At 40.9% G+C, this 20,515-nt stretch overlaps 1 pseudogene; it reads right to left on the bottom strand.

The window, feature by feature from the left end:
• Positions 1 to 18,649: 18,649 nt before the first annotated feature.
• LOC128097066 (40S ribosomal protein S6-like) lies at positions 18,650 to 20,228 on the bottom strand (annotated as a pseudogene).
• Positions 20,229 to 20,515: the final 287 nt, after the last annotated feature.

The following is a 20,515-nucleotide window of genomic DNA, read 5'->3' as shown; positions in this document are numbered from 1 at the left end:
TGCACCCAGACAGCAGGAAGCAATTTTAAGAACATGATGCCCACATTCCCAAGAGGATGGGTGTGTGGTTTTTTTGTTGTTCAGTGAGTTATGGATATTTGTCATTGTTTGGGGGGTTGGTTACAAGTTGTTATTGGTAATGGTCAGGAAAAAAGCTGAACAAAGGAGATTAGATTCAGTGATTTCATTCTAAAAAGAAAAAGGAGGATATAGAATATGATCAAAGGTAGATTGTTGAATCTATTTTTAGATAAAAAATGCAACAACTAGTTTTAAATATTTTACATTGATATGTATTTTTGTATATTGATACAAATTTAAAGTTATTTTTATTAGAACATATTGTACATGCATTTCTATACTTGTTAGAACATACTGTCCATATATTTCCGCTCTTGTTCAAGATATTGTACCTATACATCTCATTTAGCAGTGTAATAAAAATTGCTAGTCCTTGAAAGTTATTACAAACTATTTAGGATAATAAAGAAATGAAGTTTAGTAGTTAGGAACCTGTTATAATCAGACTTGTAGTCATGTTAGGTATGTTTTCAAGGTAAAATAGAGATATATTTGAGATAGACAGGTAGTCTTCAAACACTTCAGAGATTATAGAATATGGCATTTAAGATGTTTTGATAGTGTAAGGTTCTTTTTTTTTAATGACAATGAGACGTTTGCTCCTGGAAGCACCAATCTACTTCAGAGAAAATGATGGGCATCAAGAAACTCCATATAGAGTTTACTTTCTTTGTAGCAAAAGTTAGCCACTGGGAAAGAAACTGCCCTTGCTTTAACTGCTGACAGTATGCTTTCCAAATTGGACAAGCAAAACAGAAAAGTAGCTGACTGCAGAATTTTGCCAAGACAAGGCAGGACAGTCCTTCAAAAATCCTGCTTCACAGATAAGTCTCTCAGATATTCTAGGCCTATAGGCCAAAGATAGATGTCCCAATACTGCAGAGGAATCTTGCATGACAGTTGTTTCTGTCATTTCTTATTTTTGGAAGTTGTTTGCTCTACACTTCCTGTTTACTTAAGTAATATTATATCCTTCTTGGGTCTCTGATGGAATTGAAGACTAGATAGTTATAGTTATAGTTTTTCTTGTTACCAGATCCAGAAAAGAAACTCACTAAAGAGCTGTAAAGTGTATAAGGTTGAGAGACATCAAAAGATAGTTTGGGGTTGATAATGCAAGCTGGGATAGAAAGTGAATTAGGTACAACACTTTGGACTCACCAAGGATACATAATACAGGATACATAATGGAATATTTTCTCTGAATTTGTCAAATGATAATGGACTAGACATTGTTAATATAATTATTGCTTGTATATATTTGTATATAGTTATTGTACTTAATTGTATATAGTTTTTCTATGTTAGTTAAAACCTTTGCTTTTGTTTAGACAAAAAGGGGGAAATGTATGATACTTTTGTTTGTGTTCTGACAAATAAAGCTTTCATGGAGATCAGAGGGTGGAGCTAGCCACTAGTTAAGGCAATGGAGACATACATCTTTAATCCCAGCACCTGGGAGAAAGAAGCAGGAAGATCATGAGTTCAAGGCCACCCTGGCTACATGGGACTGAACCAGTCTAAAAGAGAAACAGTCAGGCAGTGGTGATGCACACCATTAATCCCAGCACTAGGAAGGTAGAGACAGGAATATAAGGCAGGTGGAGGCAGGATCTTGCCCCCTCATTTGATCTGAGGATTCATAGAGGCAAGAAGTTTCTAGTGGTTGCTGCTCTGCTTCCCTGATCTTTCAGCTTTCACCCTAATATCTGACTGTGAGATTTTATTTAATAAGACTAATTAGGATCCCACTTCAGCAGGGCAATATTTAAACAGCAATAGAATGTGGCTGTTTTCATATTGGAGCCTACATCTTTTGGGTTTTGGTTCCTGACATGCAAATGAGAGTAGCTCTGATTGGCCAGTATTTGGCTCTGGGTGTCAGCAGGGTTTCTGAATGGCAGTTCTGCAGTAAGAGGCCACAGTTAATTTTGATTGGCAGTGCTATCATGCTATTCCTACAGTGGCTGTTAGACTTGCAGGTGAACTTGAAGCTTTGGAGGATCATGGAAACGTTTGTCCCCGAGTGATCCATTGTTTCTTTTTGTGGTGTTATAGGTATATTTTCTAGGAACAGGGTAGTATGAGAAGTCCATGATAAAAACTTTTTCCTTATTTGCCTTTTCAATGATGTCCTTCTACCCATGTTTTTTTTTTTTTTTTTTTTTTTTTTTTAATTTATTTTGCAATACAATTCAGTTCTACATATCGGTCACGGATTCCCTTGTTCTCCCCCCTCCCGTCCCCCTCACCTTCCCCCCAACGCCCCCCCCCCCATTCCCATCTCCTCCAGGGCAAAGCCTTCCCCACAGACTGAGGTCAACCTGGTAGACTCAGTCCAGGTAGGTCTAGTCCCCTCCTCCCAGGCCAAGCCAAACAATCCTGCATAGGCCCCAGGTTTCAAACAGCCAACTCATGCAACGAGCACAAGATCTGGTCCCACTGCCTGGATGCCTCCCAAACAGATCAAGCCAATCAACTGTCTCACCCATTCGGAGGGCCTGATCCAGTGTGGACCCCTCAGCCATTGGTTCATAGTTCATGTGTTTCCATTCATTTGGCTATTTGTCCCTGTGCTTTATCCAACCTTGGTCTCAACAATTCGCCCTCATATAAACCCTCCTCATTCTCGCTAATTGGACTCCCAGAGATCCACCCAGGGCCTAGTCATGGATCTCTGCATCCAGATCCCTCAGTAGTTGGATGAGGTTTCTAGCACAACAATTAGGGTGTTTGGCCATCCCATCACCAGAGTAGGTCAGTTCGGGCTGTCTCTCGACCATTGCCGGCAGTCTGTTGTGTGGGTATCTTTGTGGATTTCTGTGGGCCTCTCTAGCACTTTGCTTCTTCCTGTTCTCATGTGGTCTTCATTTACCATGGTCTCCTATTCCTTGTTCTCCCTCTCTGTTGTTGATCCAGCTGGGATCTCCCGCTCCCCCAAGCTCTCTTTCCCTCGACCCTCGCCTTTCATTACCCCCACTCATGACCAGGCTGTTCATGTAGATCTCATTCCATTTCTCTGTCATTGGGCGATCCCTGTGTCTTTCTTGGGGTCCTGTTTTCCGGGTAGCCTCCCTGGTGATGTGAGTAGCAGACAATTCATCCTTGTTTCATGTCTAGTATCCTGCTATGAGTGAGTACATACCATGTTTGTCTTTCTGAGTCTGGGTTACCTCACTCAGGATGATTTTTTCTAGATCCATCCATTTGTCTGCAAACCTCATGATGCCATTGTTTTTTTCTGCTGAGTAGTATTCCATTGTGTATATGTACCACATTTTGTTTATCCATTCTTCAGTTGAAGGGCATCTGGGTTGTTTCCATGTTCTGGCTATTACAAACAATGCTGATATGAACATAGCTGAACAAGTGCTCTTATGGTGTGGTTGAGCATTTCTTGGGTATATGCCCAAGAGTGGTATAGCTGGATCTTGGGGGAGATTGATTCCCAATTTTCTAAGAAAGCGCCATATTGATTTCCAAAGTGGTTGTACAAGCTTGCATTCCCACCAGCAGTGGAGGAGAGTTCCTCTAGCTCCACATCCTCTCCAGCATAAGGTGTCTTCAGTGTTTTTGATCTTAGCCATTCTGACAGGCGTAAGGTGGTATCTCAGAGTTGTTTTGATTTGCATTTCCCTGATGATTAGGGATGATGAGCAATTCCTTAAATGTCTTTCGGCCATTTGAGTTTCCTCTGTTGAGAATTCTCTGTTTAGTTCTATAGCCCATTTCTTAATTGGACTGTTGGGCATTTTGATGTCTAATTTCTTGAGTTCCTTATATATTCTGGATATCAGTCCTCTGTCAGATGTGGGGTTGGTGAAGATCTTTTCCCATTCTGTAGGCTGTCGCTTTGCCTTGTTGACTGTATCCTTTGCTTTACAAAAGCTTCTCAGTTTCAAAAGGTCCCATTGATTGATTGTTTCTCTCAGAGTCTGTGCTACTGGTGTTCTATTTAGGAAGTAGTCTCCAATGCCAATGCGTTCAAGACTACTTCCTACTTTCTCTTCTAGCAGGTTCAGAGTAGCTGGATTTATGTTGAGGTCCTTGATCCACTTGGACTTAAGTTTTGTGCACGGTGATAGATATGGATCTATTTGCAGCCTTCTACATGTTGATATCCAGTTTTGCCAGCACCATTTGTTGAAGATGCTTTCTTTTTTCCATTGTGCACTTTTGGCTTCTTTGTCAAAAATTATATGTTCATAGGTGTGCGGATTAATGTCAGGGTCTTCAATTCGATTCCATTGGTCCACATGTCGGTGTTTATGCCAGTACCAAGCTGTTTTTATTACTGTAGCTCTATAGTAGAGCTTGAAGTCAGGGATCGTGATGCCTCCAGAAGTTGTGTTATTGTACAGGATTCCTTTGGCTATCCTGGGTTTTTTGTTTTTCCATATGAATTTGAGTATTATTCTTTCCAGGTCTGTGAAGAATTGTGTTGGTATTTTGATGGGGATTGCATTGAATCTGTAGATTGCTTTTGGTAAGATTGCCATTTTTACTATGTTAGTCCTGCCTATCCATGAGCATGGGAGATCTTTCCATTTTCTGACATCTTCTTCAATTTCTTTTTTCAGGGACTTAAAGTTCTTGTCATATAGGTCCTTCACTTGCTTGGTTAGTGTTACCCCAAGGTATTTTATGTCATTTGTGGCTATAGTAAAGGGTGATGTATCTCTGATTTCCTTCTCCACTTCTTTGTCCATTGTATATAGGAGGGCTACTGATTTTTTTGAGTTGATCTTGTATCCTGCTATGTTGCTGAAGGTGTTTATAAGCTGTATCAGTTCCTTGGTGGAATCTTTGGGGTCGCTCAAGTATACTATCATGTCATCTGCAAATAGGGAAAGCTTGACTTCTTCCTTTCCAATTTGTATCCCCTTAATCTCCTTATGTTGTCTTATTGCTCTGGCTAGAACTTCAAGTACTATATTGAATAAGTATGGGGAGAGTGGACAGCCTTGCCTCGTTCCTGATTTTAGTGGAATTGCTTTGAGTTTCTCTCCATTTAATTTGATGTTGGCTGTTGGCTTGCTGTAAATTGCCTTTATTATGTTTAGGTATGTTCCCTGTATTCCTGATCGCTCTAATACCTTTATCATGAAGGGGTGTTGGATTTTGTCAAATGCCTTTTCTGCATCCAGTGAGATGATCATATGGTTTTTTTCTTTGAGTTTGTTTATATGGTGTATTATATTGACGGACTTTCGTATGTTGAACCACCCTTGCATCCCTGGAATGAATCCTACTTGATCATGGTGGATAATTGTTTTGATGTGTTCTTGGAGTCTGTTTGCCAGTATTTTATTGAGTATTTTTGCATCAATGTTCATGAGGGAGATCGGTCTGTAGTTCTCTTTCTTTGTTGTATCCTTGTTTGGTTTAGGAATTAGGGTAATTGTAGCCTCGTAGAAGGAGTTTGGTAATGTTCCTTCTGTTTCTATTGTGTGGAACAATTTAGAGAGTATTGGTATTAACTCTTCTTTGAAGATCTGGTAGAATTCTGCGCTGAAACCATCTGGTCCTGGGCTTTTTTTGGTTGGGAGACTTTTAATGACTGTTTCTATTTCGTTAGGGGTTATTGGACTATTTAAATAGTTTATCTGGTCTTGATTTAACTTAGGTATGTGGTACCTATCCAGAAAGTTATCCATTTCTTTTAGGTTTTCCAGTTTTGTCGAATAGAGGTTTTTGAAGTATGACCTGATGATTCTCTGGATTTCCTCAATGTCTGTTGTTATGTCCCCCTTTTCATTTCTGATTTTGTTGATTTGGATGCTCTCTCTCTGTCTTTTGGTTAGTTTGGATAAGGGCTTGTCTATCTTGTTGATTTTCTCAAAGAACCAACTCTTTGTTTCATTAATTTTTTGTATTGTTCTCTTTGTTTCTATTTTATTGATTTCAGCTCTCACTTTGATAATTTCCTGGCGTCTATTTTTTCTGGGAGACTGTGCTTCTTCTTGTTCTAGAGCTTTCAGGTATGCTGTTAAGTCTCTAGTGTGAGATTTCTCCAACTTATTTATGTGGGCATTTAGTGCTATGAATTTCCCTCTTAGTACTGCTTTCATAGTGTCCCATAAATTTGGATATGTGGTGTCTTCATTTTCATTGATCTCTAGGAAGTCTTTAATTTCTTTCTTTATTTCTTTCTTAACCCATTGGTGATTCAGTTGGGTATTATTCAGTTTCCATGAGATTGCAGGTTTTCTGTAGTTTTTGTTGTTGTTGAAATCCAACTTTAGACCATGGTGGTCTGATAGAACACAGGAGGTTATTCCAATTCTTTTGTATCTGTTTAGATTTGTTTTGTGGCCAAGTATGTGGTCAATTTTAGAGAAGGTTCCATGGGGTGCTGAGAAGAAGGTATATTCTTTTTTGTTAGGATGGAATGTTCTATAGATATCGATTAAGTCCATTTGAGTCATGACATCAGTTAAGTCCTTTATTTCTCTGTTAAGTTTCAATTTGGGAGATCTGTCCAGTGGTGAAAGTGGGGTGTTGAGGTCTCCCACTATTAATGTGTGGGGTTTTATATGTGATTTAAGCTTTAGTAATGTTTCTTTTACATATGTGGGTGCCCTTGTGTTTGGGGCATAAATATTCAGAATTGAGACTTCATCTTGGTGGATCTTTCCTGTGATGAGTATGTAATGCCCTTCTTGATCTCTTTTGATTGATTTTAGTTTGAAGTCTATTTTGCTGGATATCAGGATGGCTACACCTGCTTGTTTCTTAAGACCGTTTGATTGGAAAGTCTTTTCCCAGCCTTTTATTTTTAGGTAGTGTCTATCTTCGAATTTGAGATGTGTTTCTTGTATGCAGCAGAAAGATGGGTCCTGCTTTCGTATCCATTCTGTAAGCCTATGTCTTTTTATAGGTGAATTAAGTCCATTGATATTGAGGGAAATTAATGACCAGTGATTGTTCATTCCTGTTATTTTTTGGTGGTGATGTGTGGGTACTTCTATACGTTGGGGTTTACTGCTGTGGCTTTATCTGTTGCCTGTGTTTTCGAGGGTGTATCTGACTTCCTTAGGCTGGAATTTTCCTTCTAGTGCTTTCTGTAGGGCTGGGTTTGTGGATAAGTATTGTTTAAATCTGGCTTTGTCATGGAATGTCTTGTTCACTCCATCTATGGTGATTGAAAGTTTTGCTGGGTATATTAGTCTAGGCTGACATCCATGGTCTCTTAGTGTCTGCATTACATCTGTCCAGGTTCTTCTGGCTTTCAAAGTCTCCATTGAGAAATCGGGTGTTATTCTGATGGGTTTGCCTTTATATGTCACTTGGCCTTTTTCCTTTGCTGCTCTTAATATTCTTTCTTTATTCTGTACGTTTAGTTGTTTAACTATTATGTGGCGAGGGGACTTTTTTTGGGGGTCTAGTCTGTTTGGTGTTCTATAAGCTTCTTGTATCTTCATAGGCATTTCCTTCTTTAAGTTGGGAAAGTTTTCTTCTATGATCTTGTTGAATATATTTTCTGTGCCCTTGAGTTGGTATTCTTCTCCTTCTTCGACCCCTATTATTCTTAGGTTTGGTCTTTTCATGGTGTCCCAAATTTCTTGGACATTTTGGTTCATGACTTTGTTGGCATTAGTGTTTTCTTTGACTGATGAATGTATTTCTTCTACTGTATCTTCAACGCTAGAGATCCTCTCTTCCATCTCTTGCATTCTGTTGATTATACTTGCATCTGAAGTTCCCAATCGTTTTCTCAGATTTTCTATTTCCAGCATTCCCTCTGTTTGTGTCTTCTTCATTTTTTCTATTTCCCTTTTCAGGTCTTGGACTGTTTCCTTCATTTGTTTCATTGATTTTTCTTGATTTTCTCTCAGTATTTTATTGTTTTCTTCCAGGACTTTATTGATTTCTTCTAATTTGTTTGCCCTTTCCTCTAGTTGTTTACAGCGTTCTTCACATTTTTTTGTCTTTTCCTCTACACAAGCCTCTAGCTTCTTCATGATGTCATTCATAAGGCTGTTTTCTTCTGCTTCTTCCAATTTCTGATGTTCAGGTCTAGGTGTTGGAGGAGGGCTAGGGCCTGGTGATGCTGTATTGCTATTCATTTTGTTGTATATGTTTCTGCCTTGACGTCTGCCCATCTCCTTGTGCTTCGTTACTGGCCTTATCCGCACACAGTTTTCCAAAAGGGAAGTCCGGAGCAAGATGGGAGCTGGGGGCCGGCCTCTAAGTTTCAGGAAGAGGCTTGGGGCTCAGGCGGATGGGCGTGGGGGCAGGGTGTGAAGACTGCAGGGCCTGCCAGGGGTCTTGGAGAAGGGGATCCTTCCCGGTGGGGCTAGCAGGGGACCTGCCCGGTGGCCAGAACCTGGGGCCAAGTTGGGCAGGTCTTCCCTGGAGTGGCTGGTGCCCAGGGATGGGGTCCGGGGCAAGGAAGGGCACTCACCAGTTTTCCAAAAGGGAAGTCCGGAGCAAGATGGGAGATGGGGGCCGGCCTCTAAGTCTCAGGAAGAGGCTTGGGGCTCAGGCGGATGGGCGTGGGGGCAGGGCGTGGAGACTGCAGGGTCTGCCAGGGGTCTTGGAGAAGGGGATCCTTCCCGGTGGGGCTAGCAGGGAACCTGCCCGGTGGCCAGAACCTGGGGCCAAGTTGGGCAGGTCTTCCCTGGAGTGGCTGGTGCCCAAGGATGGGGTCTGGGGCAAGGAAGGGTACTCACCAGTTTTCCAAAAGGGAAGTCCGGAGCAAGATGGGAGCTGGGGGCCGGCCTCTAAGTCTCAGGAAGAGGCTTGGGGCTCAGGCGGATGGGCGTGGGGGCAGGGCGTGGAGACTGCAGGGCCTGCCAGGGGTCTTGGAGAAGGGGATCCTTCCCGGTGGGGCTAGCAGGGAACCTGCCCGGTGGCCAGAACCTGGGGCCAAGTTGGGCAGGTCTTCCCTGGAGTGGCTGGTGCCCAGGGATGGGGTCCGGGGCAAGGAAGGGCACTCACCAGTTTTCCAAAAGGGAAGTCCGGAGCAAGATGGGAGATGGGGGCCGGCCTCTAAGTCTCAGGAAGAGGCTTGGGGCTCAGGCGGATGGGCGTGGGGGCAGGGCGTGGAGACTGCAGGGTCTGCCAGGGGTCTTGGAGAAGGGGATCCTTCCCGGTGGGGCTAGCAGGGAACCTGCCCGGTGGCCAGAACCTGGGGCCAAGTTGGGCAGGTCTTCCCTGGAGTGGCTGGTGCCCAGGGATGGGGTCTGGGGCTAGGAAGGGTACTCACCAGTTTTCCAAAAGGGAAGTCCGGAGCAAGATGGGAGCTGGGGGCCGGCCTCTAAGTCTCAGGAAGAGGCTTGGGGCTCAGGCGGATGGGCGTGGGGGCAGGGCGTGGAGACTGCAGGGTCTGCCAGGGGTCTTGGAGAAGGGGATCCTTCCCGGTGGGGCTAGCAGGGGACCTGCCCGGTGGCCAGAACCTGGGGCCAAGTTGGGCAGGTCTTCCCTGGAGTGGCTGGTGCCCAGGGATGGGGTCTGGGGCAAGGAAGGGTACTCACCAGTTTTCCAAAAGGGAAGTCCGGAGCAAGATGGGAGCTGGGGGCCGGCCTCTAAGTCTCAGGAAGAGGCTTGGGGCTCAGGCGGATGGGCGTGGGGGCAGGGTGTGAAGACTGCAGGGCCTGCCAGGGGTCTTGGAGAAGGGGATCCTTCCCGGTGGGGCTAGCAGGGGAGCTGCCCGGTGGCCAGAACCTGGGGCCAAGTTGGGCAGGTCTTCCCATGTTTTTTTTTTTCCTGATAGAGCATAAACCCAATCTTGAAAAGCTGGCTGGAGAGCTCCTCTGTAGCTTCTGTGAACGGGGTGGGAGTGGGACACGGGAGCCACCTGTATCATCAGTTGGTGCTGGTCAGAGGCTCCCTTGGTGCCTGAAAGAGCATCACACTTAAAGATAGTTTTAGTTGCATGATCTCAGAGGCCTCAGAGAAATGGGGCTTCTAATGAGTAGAAGGATTTTTTTTCCTCTTCTTCAAAATAGATTTTTGTTCTCACATAATATATCCTGATTATGGCTTTCCCTTCCTTCACTTCTCCCATCCCCCCATATGAATCCACCTCCTGTCTGTCTCTTATTAGAATAAAAAAGCTTCTATGGGATAATAATAAAATAAGATAAAATATAGTAAGATAAAACAAAAAATAACACACTGGAATTACCCAAAACAAACAGAAGAAATGAGCCCAAGAGACGGCACAAGGAACAGAGACCCACTCACATGCACACCAAGGATTCTGTGAAAACACTAAACTGGAAGCCTTAATATATATGCAAAGGACCTGTAGGGTAAAAAGAGATGAAAAAATATAAAATAAAAATAAAAAACAGTAAAATAGATATAAAAAAGGAAGAGCCCTGACACAATATGAGTCAAGGAACCCCCAAAGATACCGTTGAGTTTGTTTTCTGTTGGCATCTACCGCTGGCCGTGCAGCCAGCCCTTAGGAGTTCTTTGTTTCCCCAGTCAGTGAGACTCCCCTGGAGGTAATTAAATTTTCATTTTCAAGTGTTTATCAATTAGAGATTGCTTCCGGTTTAGGGATGGGGGCATGTGTCCACTTCTCCTTTCAGCTCTAGTACCCCATCTGGTACAGACCCCTGCAGGCCCAATGCATACTGCCTCAGTCTGTATGACATCTTAACTGTGTCGATGATCTTGTTGAGTTAGAGAGGGTGGTTTTCTTTGTGTCCTCCTTCCCCTTTAACTTTTACACTCTTTCCTCCCCCTCTTCTCTGGGGTTCCCTGAGCCCCAAGGGGAGGAATTTGATGGTGACCCTGTTTAGGGCTGAGTGTTCTAAGGTCTCTCACTCTCTGAATAATGTCTGGCTGTGAGTCTCTGTATTTGTTTCCATCTGCTGAAGAAGGAAGCTTCTCTGGTGATGGCTGAACAAGACACTGATCTATGAGTATAGCAGAATGTTCATAAGGAGTTATTTTATTACTGTGGGGTTTTTTTTGTTTTTGTTTTTGTTTTAGAATAGTAATATTTGTTTTTACCTAAGGTACCTGAGTTATCTGGTATTAGGCTCTCAGGCACCTAAACAGTGTTGAGTATGGGTTCCATCTCATGAGTGAGCCTTCAATCAAATCATATATTGGTTGGTTGCTCTCACAAGCCTTAGGCCATCATTGTACTAGAATATCTTTCAGTTGGAAAATGAATGTAGAAAAAAATTTTTTGAGGGGTCTAGGCTTGTTTTGTGTTTCTTCTTTGGTAGCATGCAGAGCACCATCATGTACAAAAGATATTAGAATATGGGGGGAGAATGTATGCAGTCACCAGCTCGACATCTCCATATTCAATGAGCTGCGTCAGTGTTGTTTTCAACAATTGGGCCTTGCTGCCAGTTTGTGGAGAGCAACCTGTAGTCTTGGCAATAGCCTGGGTTATTTGGGGATTCCCATGGTACCCCTTTGGTCAACAACTTAATCAGATATAACCCATTCCTAGTATAAGAAGCTTCATTTGGTGACTAGAGATATTCAATTGGGGGCTCTGTCACCCCTATTATTTGGAGATTTTATTTAGATCCCTCCCTATATGTATATATTTTAGGAACTTTCTATTTTATTAGATTTCCATGCTACCCCTCAAATGGCCATTAATTTTAACTGTCTCTCCCCACATTCCCTCTTTCCCTCCCCCCTTTTCCTCCTCATCTCCACTTGATCCTCCATTCCAGTCCCCCAATACATCCATAACTATCTATTCTATTTCCCTTTCTAGGGACATCTGTCTGTCCTACCCTAGTTCCCTTTCTATACCTAATCACTGTGGTTCTATGGATTGTAGCTTGGTTATAATTGATTTAACAGTTAATATCCATATATAAGCAGATACATACTATAATTGTCTTTCTGGGTACAGGATACCTCACTTGAGATTCATTTTTCTGCTTCCATCCATTTATCTGTGAACTTTATGATTTTGTTTTTTTTAATACCTGAGTAATACTCCATTGTGTAAATGAATCACATTTTTCTTTACCAATTCTTCTGTTGAGGGACATCTAGGTTGTTTCCAGTTTCTGGCTATTATGAATATAGCAGCAATCAACACAGTTGAGCAAGTATCTGTGTGGTGGGGTGAAGCACCCTTTGGGTACCTATCCAAGAGTTCTATAGCTGGATCTTGAAGTAGATCAATTCCCATCTTCCTAAGGAACTGTCACGTTGATTTCCAAAGTGGCTGCACATGTTTATATTCCTACTAGCAATAAATGAGAATTCCCCTTACTCCACATCCTTGTGAGCAGGAGTTGTCACTTGTTTTATTTATTTTAGCCATTTTGACTGGCATAAGATGAAACTATGAAAGAAGTTTTGATTTACATTTCCCTGAAGGCTAAGTGTATTGAACATTTCTTTGTTTCTTAGCCATTTGAGTTGGTCTTTTGAGAACTCGCTGTTTAAATCTGTATCCCATTTTTTAAATTATTTGTTTTCTTGATATCGCCTTTTTGAGTTCTTTTTATATTTTGGATATTAGCCCTCTGCTGAATGTGTCATCTTTAAAAATCTTTCCCATTGTGTAGGCTGCTGCTTTGCCTGAATGATGTGCCCTTTGCCATTCAAAAGCCTTTCAATTTCATAAGGTCCTATTTATTAATTGTTGACCTTAGTGCCTGTGCAAACAGTGTTCTGTTTAGAAAAGTCTTTGCTTGTGCCAATAAGTTCCAAGCTTTCACACACTTCCCCTTTTATCTGATTCAGTGTACTTAGTTTTATATTGAGGTCTTTGACTCATTTACACTTGAGTTCTGGGCAGGGTGGTAAGTATGTGTCTATTTCTATTCTTCTACATACAACCATTCAGTTTGACCAACACCAATGGAGAAGGTGTTGCCTTTTTTTCCAAGTATGTATTTATGGCTTCTTCATCAAAAATTGGGTGTCTTCAGGTGTGTGGATTTATATCTGAGTCTTTGTTTCACTGTTTTCTTTCTCAGACCATTTGTTGTTTATATACAGGAGTGCTACTGACTTTTGTGAGTTAATTTTGTATTCAGCGAATTTGCTGCAGATGTTTATCAGCTGTAGGAGTTTCCCAGGGGAATTGTCAATGTCGTTTATGAGTACTATCATATCATGTGCAAATAAAGATACTTTGCCGTTCTCCTTTCCAGTTTGTATCCCCTTGATCTGCTTCAGGTGTCTTACTGCTCTAGCTAAGTCCCATACTGAACAGGTTTGGAGAGAGTGCACAACCTTGTCCTCTTTCTCATTTTAGTGGAGTTGACCTGAGCTTCTCTCCATTTAAGATGATGTTGGCTATATGCTTGCTATAAACTGCCTTTATTATGTTGAAGTATGTTCTTCATATCCCTAATCTCTCCAGGAATTTTGCAAGAAAGGGTGTTGGAGTTTGCCAAAGGCATTTTCTGCATCTAATAGATGATTGTTTAATTTTTGTCTTACAAGTTGTTTATTTGGTGGATTAGATTTGTGGCTTTACATCTGTTGAACCATCCCCACATCTCTGGGATGAAGCTTACTTGATCATGGTGGATGATCTTTTTGATGTGTTCTTGAATTTGGTTTGCAAGTATTTTATTGAGAATGTTTGCATCTATGTCTTTAATTCTCTTTCCTTATTGAATCTTTGTGTGGTTTGGGTATCAGAGTAACTGTAGTCTCAAAATAAATTGGGCAATGTTCCTTCCATTTCTATTTTGTGGTATAATTTGAGTATTGCCATTAACTCTTGTTTGAAAGTTAGGTAGAATTCTTTGCTAAAACCATCTGATATGGGTTTATTTTGCAATCCTTTTAACAACTGCTTCTATTTCACTATATTTCACTAGGGGTTGTAGGTCTATTTAAACTGTTTATCTGATCTTGATTTAACTTTAGTTAGTGGTATCTATTGGGAAAATTGTCCATTTCTTTTAGATTTTCAGATTTGTTGGAGAACAGATTTTTTTAAGTATATCCTTAGGATTCTCTGGATTTCCTTGGTGTAGGTTGTTATGTTCCCTTTTCATTTTTAATTTTCTTAATTTGTATATTCTTTTCATCTTTTAGTTAAAATGCATAATGGCTCATCAATCTTATTGATTTTCTCAAAGAACAAATTCTTTGTAGACATTTATTGCTAAGAACTTGCCAATTATAATTGCCTTCATTGTGTCCCATAACTTTGGGTATGTTGTATATTTATTTTCATTCCATTCTAGAAAGTCTTACTTATTTCTTAATTTCTGTCTTGACACACTTTTCACTCATTAGATAGTTATTCAATTTCCATAAGTTTCTAAGCTACCTATTGTTGATATCTGCCTTTAATCAGTGGTGATCAGGTAGTATGTAGGGCATTATTTCAATTTTCTTGTATCTGTTGAGACTTGCTGTTTTTCAAAGTATGCAGTCCATTTTTGAGAAAGTTCCATGAGGTGCTGAGAAAAAGGTGTATTCTTTTGTGCTTAAGTGAAATGGTCTATAAATATGCTAGGTCCATTTGGTTTATCATGTCAGTTAGCTCTAGCATTTCCCTGTTTAATTTCTATCTAGAAGGCCTGTCTCTTGGTAAGAATGGGGTATTGAAAGTCTTCCACTCTCAATGTGTGAGGGTTAATATGTGATTTAAGCTGTAGCAATGTTTTTGTTTTATTTGTTTTTTACAAACTTGGGTGCCCTTGTGTTTGGTGTATCAATGTTAAGAATTGCAATGTCTTTTGATGGATTTTTCCTTTGATGAGTATGTAGTGTCCTTCTATTGGGGCAGGCCACAGAAGTTTTGGATCAGGACAGATTTATTAAAGGATGAAATCGATACAACGTACTCACGAACTCACAAATAAGAACAAAGTGGCACCACTACTTCTTTGTCCCCTATCCAAAAAAAGGGCACACAACCCTTCTCCTCCAATTCCTAAAGGGTCATGTATCTTCAGAGAAGATCACATCCATCAGACCAACCTGCTCCACTCTATTGGTCACTAGAATGAATGGCAGAATTCCCACAACATCTTTCCCTATCTCTTCTGACTAGTTCTGGTTTGAAATCTATTTCGTCAGATATTAAAATGAATACACCCTTGCTTCTTAGGTTCATTTGCTTGGAAAATCTTTTCCTTTTACCCTTGTAAAATACATATTCTTAATGTTAAAGTGTATATCTTGGATGCAGCAAAGGGATCGATCCTATTTTTATATCCACTCTTTTAGTCTGTATTTTATTTGGGAATTGAGACCATTGATGTTCAGAGATATCAATGACCAGTGTTTGTTGATTCTCATTATGTTATTTTGTTGTTGTTGATGTTGTTGTTGTTGTTGTGGTGGTGGTGATGGTGGTGGTGTGTGTATGTATGTGCTTTCCTTCTTTTGATTTACTGATCTGGTGATTATTCATTCCTTGTATTTTCTTGGGTGTGGTTAGCCCCTTTAGTTTGGAGCTTTTCTTCTTGTGACTTCTGTAATGCTGGGTTTATATACAGCAGATGTTGCTTTAATTTGGTTTTGTCATGAAATATCTTATTTTCTCCATCTTTTGTGACTGAAAGTTTGCTGAGCATAGTAGTCTGGGCTGGTTTCTGTGGTCTCTTAGAGTCTGTAGGCTCTTCTGGCATTTAGAGTCTCCATTGAGAATCAGGTGTCAGAAAAAGGATTGCTTTAATATGTTACTTCCTCTTTCTCCCTTGCAGTTCTAATATTCTTTCTTTGTTCTGTAGGCTTCCTGTTTTGATTACGTGTCAAGGGAACTTTCTTTTCTAATCCAGTCTATTTGGTATTCTGTATGCTTCTTGTACCTTGATAGGCATCTCCATTTTAGATTAGTAAATTTTCTTCTATAATTTTGTTGAAATTATTTTCTGTGCCTTTGACCATGTTTTTTTTTTTCCTTCTTCTATTCCTATTATTGTTATTGGTCTTTTCATGAAGTCCCAGATGTCTGGATATTTCATGACAGTACTTTATTTTAGGTTTAACATTTTCTTTGACTGAGGTATCCATTTCTTCTATCATGTTCTCAATGCCTGAGATTCTCTCTTCTATCTCTTGTATTCTATTAGTGAGGCTTGCCTCTGGGGTTCCTATTTGAGTTCCTACATTTTCTATTTTCAAATTTCCTTTAGTTTGGGTTTTTGTTTGTTTGTTTGTTTGTTTGTTTGTTTGTTAATGATTATATTTCCACTTTGGGGTATTGAATAATTTTATTCATTTCCTCCCACTTTTGTGTTTTCATCAAGGGATTTATTAATTTTCTTTTTTAGGACCTCTATCATATTCACAAAGTCTATTTTACGGTCTCTGTCTTATGTGTCAGGAATGCTCCAGTACACATGGCCTACTGTGATAGGGTTGACTGGCTCCAGTGCTGAAGTATGTTCATGGCTGTTACTGATTTTGATTTTTAACTGTCATTTAGGCATCTGGGTTTGGGGTGATTGTAATTCTCGATGCTGATATCTCATCTTTTCTTGTTGTGAGGGTGTTTTGTACCATGGTTTCTGTTGCCATCCCTGGTTCTTAGGAGAGTGTGATGGTTGTGTATTGCCTGGTAGGAAATTCTTTTGGGAACCTAGGTGTGGCCATTTTGGATTCCAGTAAAATGTGTTTCTTAGTGTTGAGATCTCATACTTAAGGAAGGGGGTGGGCTGAGGAGTGGGCTGAGTAGGTGCACAGGAAGAAGGGAAGCAGGGCATTCAAATAAGAGCTGATTATTCCTCTGGCAGTAGGTCAGACAGTGATGAGAGTAGACAATAGGTTCTGATATAGAACTGGGAATGAAACAAGAAATTTGACTTCAAGGAGAGTTCTGAAGCTCACCTACCTGCTTTGCTGGTCTACTTGCCTCTCTGGCAGGTTTGACTTGTGGTTTCCCAGAGAATTCCTGTTGGGTTGGGGGCTGAGATTAGTAAGATGACTGGGAAAGAAGGTTCAAGGAGAAGATCTGTGTGATCTACAGGCAATGGTATCATGAACACATCATTTTGTCAGTGATCAAATGTGGGTATTTTCCTCATGGGGAAAACAAGTAGTTGGCACAAGGCGTATATACTGTTAAGTTAGATTAAAGGAGATGGTGAGGTATCTTGAGCTTTTAGCAGTCAGACATGGGGAAGAAGACATCATTCTGATAATGCCCAAGTCCCCATTAACTACAGGTCTCTCTAGTAGCAGGAAATATTTATTTTCTAAAGATAATCTCTAAATGGGTGCATATGAGAGTAGGACTGCCAGGGCTCTTAAGATATGGAGGAGGGCTGAAGCCTATTGGAACTAGGATAAGTTGGGGGAACAGAGAATTAGAAGTCATCTAGGATGTCTTTACCTTCTGAGGATCTCAAGAATCTGTTCAAGTGGGTGAGGCTGATTTTGTATATTTGGATCATGACAAAGGAATGTGAAGCCTTGAATATAGGTGGCCCCTGACTACTTAGAAAGACTATGAAAGAGCAGACCACTGTGGAGAACAGCACTGTAGTCAAAAGTACCATGAAGAGACCTCTGCTCCAGTGCTTAGAGCAGTACTGTGGCCAAGGCACATCACAAAAGACACAGGATATTTTCTTTCCAGGGTCTGACTATCAAATTTATCCTGTTCATTAGAATGTACTCTGATTTAGAGTCTGAAGACATAGAAGGAACTTGTGGGGTGGCACAGGCATCCAGTGGTCCTAATTCCTAGTCAGCATACATGTACAGGAAGAACATCCAAGGCATTTGAAATACATTGAGGTATGACTTTCCAAAGGGACATACAAAATGGGTTGACTGTATTTCCATCAGCCTCAGTCTGTAGCATTGTCTTATCACAGCTTTGGATTGTGTACCATAATTACTTGGGTTTTCATCTTCATAGTCTAACAAGGCTCTGGGCATATTAACAAGAGCCTTTCTGCTTGTTTAGGATGTACCAAAGACATAAGAACTTCTTATCTGTTATTTAAAGGTAAAAATATCCTGTTAAATTATAAGGAACTAGAAATGGCAAAATTAGAGTTGAGACTAAAATTAAGTACAACTTAATAAGGATTAATTTATCACACTAATGTGACATTTTTGCAGGTAGGTGGCCTTTTGTTCTAAGAGGAAGGCATGTACTCCGCATCTTTTGCACCCTCTATGATGGAAGTCTTAGAAAAACCATGTAGATGGTTAAAATAAGCTAATCAATTAATAATTCACAAGTTATAATAATGAAAATTATAAATCTAGGCTTTGGGAATGAATCCAAAATACGGCAAATCCTGAAACTGTATTTTGGTACAGCACCAGACTTCAATGAGTCTTAAGCTCTAGCATGTTTTAGAAGCTGATAGGGAAATGGTTAAGAAAATAATCTGATGGTGATGATGATGGTGGTGGGTTGTTTTTTTTTTTGGCAAATGATTGTTTGAAAGAATAGGAAGGGGAGAAGATTTGGGGGAGAGGGGTGGTTACAGAGAGGCTTGGAGGGGCAGAGGGAGGGGAACGTTCGTCAGGATGTATAGTACAAGAGAAGAATCTATTTTCAATAATATTGTTTAGATTCTAAAATGATGAGGCAAAGTGTACCTTAGAATTGAAGTAGCTCTTTCTATGAAAGAACTTGGGGTCTTTTTTGTTGTTGTTAAGGTATGATCGTTTATTTGTTACCCTTAAAGACTTAGTTTTGATTGGACTCAGACTTAGAAGTAGAAGCTCTCAGACAGGACAGCCTACATCTCTTGGTGATCTGTCCCTGGCACTTTTCTTTGGCTTCCTTCATTCTCATGGCCAAAAGTTTAGCATATTCTGCAGCCTTCTCCTTGTTTTTCTTTGTTTGTTGTTTCAACAGCATTTGTGCTGCAGGACACATGGAGTAACAGACACTGAATCTTGGGTGCTTTGGTCCTGGGCTTCTTACCTTCTTTGTTTAGAGGCTTTCTGACCACGTATTGGCAGACATCATCTTCTTTAGAGAGATTAAAAAGCTTTTGATTCTGCTAGCACTTTTATGTCCCAACTGAGAAGGCACAGTAGTATCTGTCAGTCCTGGAATATCCTTCTCTCCTTTTTTTTTTTTTTTTTTTTTTTTTTTTTTTTTTTTTTTTTTACAATAACCAAGTTGAGAACACTGAGGTTGGCATCCAAGATGCATCCTTGAACAGACTTGTACTTCCTCTCTCCCATTCTCCTTGGTCTATGACAAGAATGCCCTTTACTCAACAGCAGACACACTCTGCCATGGGTCAAAATGCCTTACTTCATGGGAAAATCTTGTTTGTCCCTCCCGCCACTGATTCGGACCACATAATCCTTCCACTCTTCACCCAGAGCATCAGCAGCTACTTCTGTGGCCATGCACTTCTCATAGAACGTACAAAGCCTGTGCTCATCGTCCACTTGGATGAGTTTCTGACAGCCAGTGGCAGAGAAGAAGATATTCAGCTTCGTCTTGACACCATCTGAAGGTTTTTAATAGTCTTTTTCTTAATTGTGTATCTTACAAAGTTCCTTATCCCATACTATAGCAGGGTCCTTGCTGTTGTTCCCTTTGGGGGTGGGGGCCAAGTAGGCACAGAGTCAACAGCACACAGACCCGGGGAGAATGTCGAAACAACAAGCTCAGTTTATTCAGTTAGAGGCAAGCCTTATATACCCTCCACCCCTCCCTGGAGGGAGGTCTGATGAATATGCATCAGCTGGTGTGACATGGCTGTCTCTCATTAGTCCAGATCATCTCCAGATCATGTTTTAGCTGCTGTTGCTAAGGCCCTTAGGCAGACCCAGGCTGTCTCTCAGAAAGTATCTTTTTTACTTGGCTGGGCCTCAAGCCTGCTAGGGATGAGTCATCCCACACCATACAATATTCCTCTTTTTAAGTTAATTTCTTTGATTTGCTTTTGTTTTTAAGAGTCAAATTTCAATATGCTGCCAGGCTTGCCCCAAATTCCCAGGATTCAGTAATCCTCATGCCTCTGCTTCCTGAGTAGCTGGAACTGCAGTATTTGCCTAAATTCCTTTTCTACTTTCAGAACAGACACAGCGGCAAGTTAATAACCTAGTGGCACTTGCAGTGGGTCAGGGGTCACCTAGAGAGTCCCCCATCCCTTAACAGCACTATGATGACTCTTAAATCAGTGAGTTCAACTCTGCCCAACATGTAGCTCTTAGCTCCGTAGCCTGAAAATATGGTGTTAAAGGTCCAGTCATGAACCCCATAGTTTATATCAACAAAACTTACCAGAATACAACGTATTCATTTCCATTGAGAGAAACTTGGCTACCGTGCTTGCCCTGTCCTGGCTAGTCCCTGAGAAGACCAATGTAAGCATCAGACAGTCAACTTAGTGGAATATGAGGAACTAACTGGTTGATTGCTTAATTTTCGGCTTCAAAAGTCAGCTGTGTCCATGGAAACAATCAATTTTGATTATTCACACTGGCTCAAAGGACATCTTCTCTCTTGTCCTATGCTTGGGTAGAATCTGGGCCTAACAATTCAAGCCAACTAGTTTCTTCCCAATTAAATTGCAATATAATTTGATAA

This window comes from Peromyscus californicus, unplaced genomic scaffold, assembly GCF_007827085.1.
Source record: "Peromyscus californicus insignis strain IS unplaced genomic scaffold, ASM782708v3 Scaffold_5__1_contigs__length_169319896, whole genome shotgun sequence".
Classification (NCBI taxonomy): domain Eukaryota; kingdom Metazoa; phylum Chordata; class Mammalia; order Rodentia; family Cricetidae; genus Peromyscus; species Peromyscus californicus.
This window is presented reverse-complemented; position numbering and strand designations above follow the sequence as displayed.